Here is a 7,980-nt window from a genome sequence, read left to right as displayed (position 1 = left end):
TTATTCACTTTTAATGACATTTACGCCACTATATGCATTTAAAAGGTCAGTTTTAGTTGCTAGTGTCTTCATAACTTCAGGCATTTGAGTTATTTCTAGTGACTTTGACATCACTTTATATACTGTGTATATATATATGTGTATACATACATATACGTATATACACATATATATGTATACATCTAAAGTGTTTTTGTTGTTAGTGACTCATTCATTTAAAGAAAATATGATTCAGCTGTAAAGTGACTCAATTAAAGTCACTTTACTAAATTTAAGTGACTTTATAAAATAGATACACAGACACACTTCTATTCTTATGTTGTGTGTGTGTGTTTGTGTGTGTGTGTGTGTGTAGTATAGTAAGTTTGTGCTGAAGTGCAGCTGTAAAAGTTGTAACTGTGTGTGTGTGTGTGTGTGTGAAACAAAGCCTTTGTCACTGTAGATTCTGCGTAAACTTTTATTTGATTCGCTGCCAGCTGCTCCTCACACACACACACACACACACGTTTTATCTGTGTGTGTGTGTGTGTGTGTGTGTGTGTGTGAATAGAGTTTGGTCTCTCGTCTCTTTTGTTGTTAAATGCAGCGCATACAGTCCAGACCCTCCCCCTCCTCTCTGTGTGTGTGTGTGTGTGTGTGTGTGTGTGAGTTTCATCCACGGTGACGCCAGCCCCTCTCTCTCTCTCTCTCTCTCTGTCTCTCTCCCTGTCTCTCTCTCTCTCTCCCTGTCTCTCTCTCTCTCACCCCGCCCCGCCCCGCTCCGCTCAGTGGACTGCGTTCATTTCATTCCTGCTCTTCATTCCGCGCATACTTCGCATCCTTGGAGAGACTGCGGCGCATTTAACGCACTCAGCGCGTAACGAGGAGGTTTCGCCAACGGAAAAAAAAAAGAAAATACTCCAAACACGACAGGCGCGTGCTGGAGTTTGCGGCGGCGGCTTCGCAGGAAAAAAAACACGTGGATTCGTGGGAGGAAAAGTGTGGGAATTAATCCATTTAATAAAGAGGCGCACGAAGCAGCGAGGTAAGTTCCACGGAGGAGTCACTCCTCTCTCTCTCTGTGTGTGTGTGTGTGTGTGTGTGTTTCTTCTTCTTTCTTGTTGTTGTTGTTGTTGTTGTTGTTGTTTAACGCGTGCACTGACAGACAGCACTGGTGTCACTGTAGCCGCTGCTGCTGTCGCTGCGTCCGTGGATCACAAACAAGTCCAACAACAAGAAGAAGAAGAAGAAGAAGAAGAAGAAGCGGATTTTCACCGCGTTCGATCCTCACTTTCATTTCATTCTCTCTCTCACTTCTCTGCCACTCAAACAACACACACTCACCCTGTCACACACTCATGTAAGGCGTTAAAAATAGACGGGGAGGCGGATGAAAACATGAATGTTGAGCTTTAACAAAGCTGCTGCCAGTGAATGGAGGACTTGTTGCATCGGCGGGTTTTTCCTCCTCCTCCTCCTCCTCCTCCTCCTCTCTTCTCTCCAGGCCTCACTCACAGGCCACAGACTGAGAACATGACACACACGCACGCGCACACACGCACGCGCACACACAGCTGCCCCTTTACTGAAGAAATCCATCATAACAAGGCCTAAAAATCTGTCATTTCATTTGTCTGTGATTGTCATAAAATGTCCATTTTAGTGCCAATTTATGTCCTGACTTCATATTTTTCTATTTTCAATTGTGAAAACAAGTCATTTAAATCACTTGTAATGACGTTTACACCATTATATACATTTAAAACATCAGTTTAGTTATTAGTGATGTGCTGATGAAATATGTTTTCTCTTTACTCGTGAAAACAAGGCTTAAATCTGTCATTTCATTCACATTTACCACATTATATACATTTAAAGTGTCAGTTTTAGTTCTTATTTATGTCCTAACCTCATATTTATTTATTTTTTGTGACAAAAACGAGGCTTAAATCTAATTTCTGATTAACTGTACGTCACTATATTCATTTAAAATATCAGTTTTAGTTGCTAGTGTCTTCATAATGTCATATGTTGTGTTTAATTATGAAAACAAGGCTAAATCTGTCATTTAAGTCATTTATGTCCACTTTTAACACCCTATATACATGTATTTCTGTTGGATGTCAACCCCATATATATATACATATATATGTGTATATATATATATACGTATATATATACTTTTGAAGTTTAAAATTTCCACTTAAATTGTGAAAACGAGCCTTAAATCTACAATTTTAGTCTTTGTTTTCATTCTTTCATCTGCCACATGTTGGGTTTATTTATTGATGAAATTGTGGTTTAAATTTACCATTTCATCGATTTATGACGACTGAAACGTCATCGTACGCACGTTTAAAAATGATCGCTTTAGTTTACGATGGTTTTAAAGTTGTTAGTGTCAAACAGATCGGTTCCTTTTTAAATCATTTTGAATCGTAAAGCATTTTGTTGAATTCATTAATATTTCATTTTATTTGCGTTATTTTAAATATATACAGAGAAATTAATGGAAAAAAATTTGGTGACCCCAAAAAAAATCGCCAATGGGCCATTCGTGGGGCCCCGACCCAGAGGTTTAGGAACTTCTGATTTTAGAGTACCAGTTCTATGTTCTCTGTGATATCCGACGTTTCTACTTACATTGCAAACATGGACTTATATATATATGTGTGTGTGTGTGTGTGTCAAAAATATTGTACACATTTGTTATTTTATTATTTTTTATTTCGACGAATAATTTTAGGCCACTTCTTGACTTCCTGCTCTCCCCCATTTTCCTCTTTATGTTCCACATATTTAAGTAAATACGGCTAATAATGCAACATTTTATTTAAATTTGTCATTTTATTCACTTTTAATGACCATTATATACATTTAAAGTGTCCATTTTAGTTCTTATTTACATCCTAACACCATATTTGTTTACTTTTTGTGACGAAAGCTTAAATCTGATTTTTAATCAATTGTACGTCGCTGTATACATTTAAAAGATCAGTTTCAGTTGCTAGTGTCTTCATAACGTCACATTTTGTGTATTTAATTATGAAAACTAGGCTTAAATCTGTCATTTGAGTCATTTATAACCGCACACACACCATTAATGGATTAAATCTTTTATTTTACACCATCATACACATACAACAACATCCGATTTGTGGTTCTTTTGGCGACTTTCCACTTTCTTCCTATTTTTACCTCTGTAATGTCGCCATCCTATAATATCCTGCACATGGTCTCCTATAGTTATATGTGTGTGTGTGTGTCATGATTAAAGGGCACTCCTTTTTTATAACATGAGATACGGAGTGCGACTCGGACCAAAAACCACATAATAATATTCTAATGTATATTATAATATATAATAATAATAATAATTGTAGAGAAAACAACGGCGTTCAGGAGTAAAAATAATAAGATTTGAATTGAAGAATAAGACGTTTGTGGGTCATTTTGCTTTTAATGGCTGAAAGATGTTGATGATAATAAGTGAGACGAGCGTGGTCGTGATTTGTCGCAGCTGTGCGAACTCTACTGTCCTCACACATTTATGCTTCTTTTCCTTTGACCAAACAAAACCACAACTGCATGTTTCCTCTTTTAGGCTGAGATGAAATGATTAATGACTCCACACACACACACACACACACTCTTTATCGTCATCTGTGTGTGAGTGTGTGAGTGAAAGGAACAGGATGAAAACAGTAACATATTTGAAGGACTTTATGAAAGAGATTCTGCCCTGTGATGTCGCCATTTAATCCGACGTAGCAGATTTTTACAGCAGAAAGTGGCGCAGAAGTTGTGTTTTAATGATCAAATTGTGTCTAAAATAAGGTAAAAAAAAGCTACTGTTTATTCAGTGAATGGCCTCCTCTACACTAGGTGGCGAAACACCGCCTTCCCCGCAGTAGCGGTAGGCGTCGTCCACTTTGAGTCGATTGAACGTAAAAAAAATTGCGATGTCTAATCCGAGTTTAGCGAGTACAATTTCCTGTATTTTAAAAGCACAAATACTTTTTGACCTCGTCAAGACCAGTAGTCCTCATTGCAGACCCTGCAAAACCTGGTCCTAATCTGTGGGCAGGTTAAAGTTAAAGGTGAGGGTTAGTCATGAACTGGTTATGGTTAAGGTTAGAGATGAGGCTGGTCAAATGAATGTGTGTGTGTGTGTGTGTGTCGGCTGGTGAGTGTACAAAGCTTTGCTACTCACTCTGGGTAAACAGAGCACCCCCCCCCACCACACACACACACACACACACAGTTCCTCCCCTCCTCCACTCCTTCCTTCTCCCTGTGTCTCTCCCTCTCTCTCCAGTCCGTTGACATCTGTTTTGAGTGTTGTGTGCACCTGTAGAGACCGGGAAGTGTGTGTGTGTGTGTGTGCGTGTGTGTGTGTATGGCGGGAGAGAGGGAGGAGGAGGGAGGAGGAGGAGGAGGAGGAGGAGGGAGGTGAATAATGCAAATCCAGGCGTTTGTTCTGGCCTGAGCAACACAGACTGACTGACTAACGACCATTTGGTGTGTGTGTCTCTCTCTGTGTGTGTGTGTGTGTGTGTGTGTGTGTGTGTGTGTGTGTGCCTCTTGCTGTCCAGGCCAGGCTGAGCCCATTGTTGCGGCAGCAACAGGCGTGGTGGATGAGGACGCACCATATGGCCTCTGTGTGCTTTAGTCACCGCCACTGTGTGCGTGTGTGTGTGCGCGCGTGTGTGTGTGTGTGCGTGCGCGCGTGTGCGTGAGAACACGCGCATGTGTTCATCAATGCTGTGACAATATGGTGGAGTTTCGGCCGCCGCCTCCTCCTCTCCTCCTCATCTGTCGTCTCATTTCTTGAGAGAATCCGGCACACAGATTTTTATGGTGATGGGATTAGGAGGCGTAATCCCCCCCCCCCACCACCACCACCTCACCGCCGCCTGGCGTGAAATGACGTGACACGTCGACAGATGTTTTGCTAATTTTGAATGTAGCTGTTGCGCGAGTCGTCTCTGTGCGCCGCTTCAGCGTTGAATCAACAGGTGACGCAGTGAAACTGTAGTAAAGTCAAGCCCTCACTTTCTTTTTCTTCTCTTTCTCAGCAGATTATTTAATCTCCCGCAGTTTTGCAAAAAAAAAAAGTGTTGATTTGCCACCTGTTTGCTGTTTTTAAACCTGTCGCATGTTTTTTGTTTTAAAAGATTTGAAGGGAGCCGGTGTGTGTGTGTGTGTGTGTGTGTGTGTGTGTGTGTGTGTGTGTGTGTGTGTGTGTGTGTGTTGTGAAATTTCAGGAAGTGGAGCCGGTTTTTATTAAGAGCAACAATGCTGAGCGTGTGTGTGTGTGTGTGTGGGGGGTCAGGGGAGAAAGGGTGGGTGTTTTGGGGTGAGGTGGAGAAGGCTTTGTTTAGGTGATGGGGGAACAATAGGCGTCCCCCTGGGTGGGGTGGGGTGGAGTTGGAAGGGGGAGCACTGTCGCTCCGTGGCTGCAGGAGGCGAGTGGAGCCTGTACAGGCTTGTCTGACTGGGCTCGACTCCCCTCTGTCTCCCCCCCGTCTCTCTCTCTCTCTTGTGTGTCCACACTCAGGCCTCTTTCACACTAAAATTAGTGCCCAAGGCCCAGGGTGTTTAAATTCGGTGACGCTGCTAAAAGGCAATTAACACTCAAATGCATCTTTTATTCTTTATCGTTGCGAACTAAACAGGGTTAGTGGATTTGAAAGAAAGATTTCAAGGCTCTAGTCTTCTTTACAGCAAGCAAGAAGACCCCAGGTTCGAGCCCCGGTTGGAACAAGGGTTCTTTCTGCATGGAGTCTGCATTTTCTGAAAGTGAGGGTGAAGGGTTGTTTGTGGCCCTGCGATGGACAGGTGAACTGTCCCAGGTGAGGCCCCGCCTATCACCCTATGTCAGCTGATGCACAGCATCCCCCGTATGACTCTCCGGTGGAGGATAAAAGTGGTAGAAAATGGATGGATGGATTTCAAGGTCTTTGAAAGTGTTTGAAAATTGCCCCCTCAATAGACAGCGGGGTCATTGAAAGAGCTTGAATTTTGTGCCAGAAAGAAGTGAAGTTGTTATTTAGGGTAAATGTGTCACCTTGTTCGTTACGACGCCACCTACTGTTTCACGCCCCCTGTGTTGCTTGATGTATGTAGACGAGGTCTATGCAGGACAGCTGTGGTGTCGTGATTACTAGCAGTGTCCTCTGTCCTCTGTCTCTCTTTCCGCTGTTGACATGAGAGGCAGGTTAGAGACCAAGTTAAGACCAAGACCATCATGGACGAAGACGCTCTAAGTTGTCTTCCCATCTTAAGCTGTGTCAGCACATTCAGTCCTTAAATTTGAGGGAATTGGTCCTGGAAAGTCCTTGAGTTTGAAGGTGTGGGAACCCTGTTACCACAGTCTCACGTTCCAGCTGATGCCAATCAGAGCTGAAGCTGATTAAAACCCACGTTCAATGCAGAGTAAATCTGGTATTATTAGGTATTATTTTTTTGTCCAGACTATATTGTGCTAAAATTAGCATACACAGGATGTTTAATCCTTCTGTTATCGTTTGTGATGTCTAGAAAATAAAAACAACTACAGGAAAGAAGAGAAATAGAGCGCTGCGCCCATATACTTGTCATTACGGTAGAACATCAGGACTTCCGCGGAACGACCGTCCAATCACAGACGAGGTTCACTAGCGTGTCACATGTTTGTGACATCAGCTTCTCAGTACTGTAATTCCTAAACGGTTGACTTCCAGATATTGAAAGTGAAAGAATATCACGATGGACATGAAAGGGTTAAACCCAGGAACCCAGGCCTTATCCACAAGGAACCAGAACTTACCCTACACGACCCTTTTCTTAATCAATCTGACAAAATTTTAGGTAACTTCAGCTTTGCCTGAAACTTTACCCAGCAGCTAATGCTAACAACTATGCTAATACCAGAACATGAATGCGCATGAATGAAAGGATTATTGAAAGTAGGGATGAAAGGATCACTGCAGATGTTAATGCAGATGTTAACAGCGATGCATGTCGCAAATGTCCAGAAATGGTACAAGCAAGCATAAATAGAGAAGATGAAGAAGAAATTGTTGTGTTTACCTGAGTCTTTTGTTCCCAACGATGCTAATCAGAGTGAATGCTGAATAGAAAGACCCAGTTAAACCCGGGATTATAGTGGTGTTTTTTTCCAGTGGGAATAGGCCTACTTTACAATGAAATTACTGGGTATGTCCAGGATTTGTGAACCAGCTAATTAAAGGCGATTAAAACCACTCCCATTGCCAGTGGTTCGTCTGTTTTGTGGTGGGTTTTTTTCCCTCACTCTTGTGTCTCCAGTGTGAATTGTCATGTGCTTGAAACGAAACAAATTCTAAAAGGACAATCAATGATAAAGTTGTGATATATGCGATCTTTTACTTTGGTCCCTCTTTCAAATGAACGTTCAGTTGGAAGCGACTGATGAAATAAAAAATATTAAGCACTGACCCAAGTTTAAAAAAACAATAACGTTTGCTGAAAATGTTCAATGCTAACAGATATGCTAACAGTCAGAATATGGTTGCATGACTGGAAATGTCCACACTGCCCTGGTATTTTCAGAACATCCAATGTTTTAGTCTGGACTGACAAAAAGAAAGACCTTTCAAGCAAGACCTACACCGGATGTATACCGAGACCGAGGCAGGGCAAGACTTGTACAAAGATCGAGGCAGGGTGAGACCAAGTTAAGACCAAGACCAATATTGGACTTGTATCAAGACCAAGGCAAGGCAAGGTTAGACCAAGACCAAGACTAACAATAGACTTGTACCAAGATTAAGGCAGGGTGGGACCAAGTTAAGACCAAGACCAATATCGGACTTGACCAAGACCAACACCAGACTAATACCAAGACCAAGGCAAGGTGAGACCAAGTTACGACAAAGATCAAGACAAAGGCAGGGTGAGACCAAGACCAGGCTTGTACCAAGACCAAGCCAGGATGAGACCAAAACCAGGCTTATACAAAGACCAAGGCAGGATGAG

The 7,980-nt window shown here is 42.1% G+C and overlaps 1 protein-coding gene across 2 annotated transcripts in view; it reads left to right on the top strand.

Annotated features, from left to right (window-relative positions):
• The first annotated feature begins 773 nt into the window (after positions 1–773).
• tead1a (TEA domain family member 1a) overlaps positions 774–7,980 on the top strand; it is a 37,125-nt gene continuing 29,918 nt past the window's right edge. Inside the window, exon 1 of one of the 2 annotated variants that reach the window (XM_044035279.1) lies at positions 774–1,024. The gene's annotated coding sequence lies outside the window, so the exon portion shown is untranslated. Of the gene's footprint in view, positions 1,025–4,979; positions 4,998–7,980 lie in introns of those variants that run through there. The other variant, XM_044035282.1, reaches the window with a different exon arrangement.

This window comes from Solea senegalensis, linkage group LG10 (genome assembly GCF_019176455.1).
Source record: "Solea senegalensis isolate Sse05_10M linkage group LG10, IFAPA_SoseM_1, whole genome shotgun sequence".
In the NCBI taxonomy this organism is placed as follows: domain Eukaryota; kingdom Metazoa; phylum Chordata; class Actinopteri; order Pleuronectiformes; family Soleidae; genus Solea; species Solea senegalensis.
This window is presented reverse-complemented; position numbering and strand designations above follow the sequence as displayed.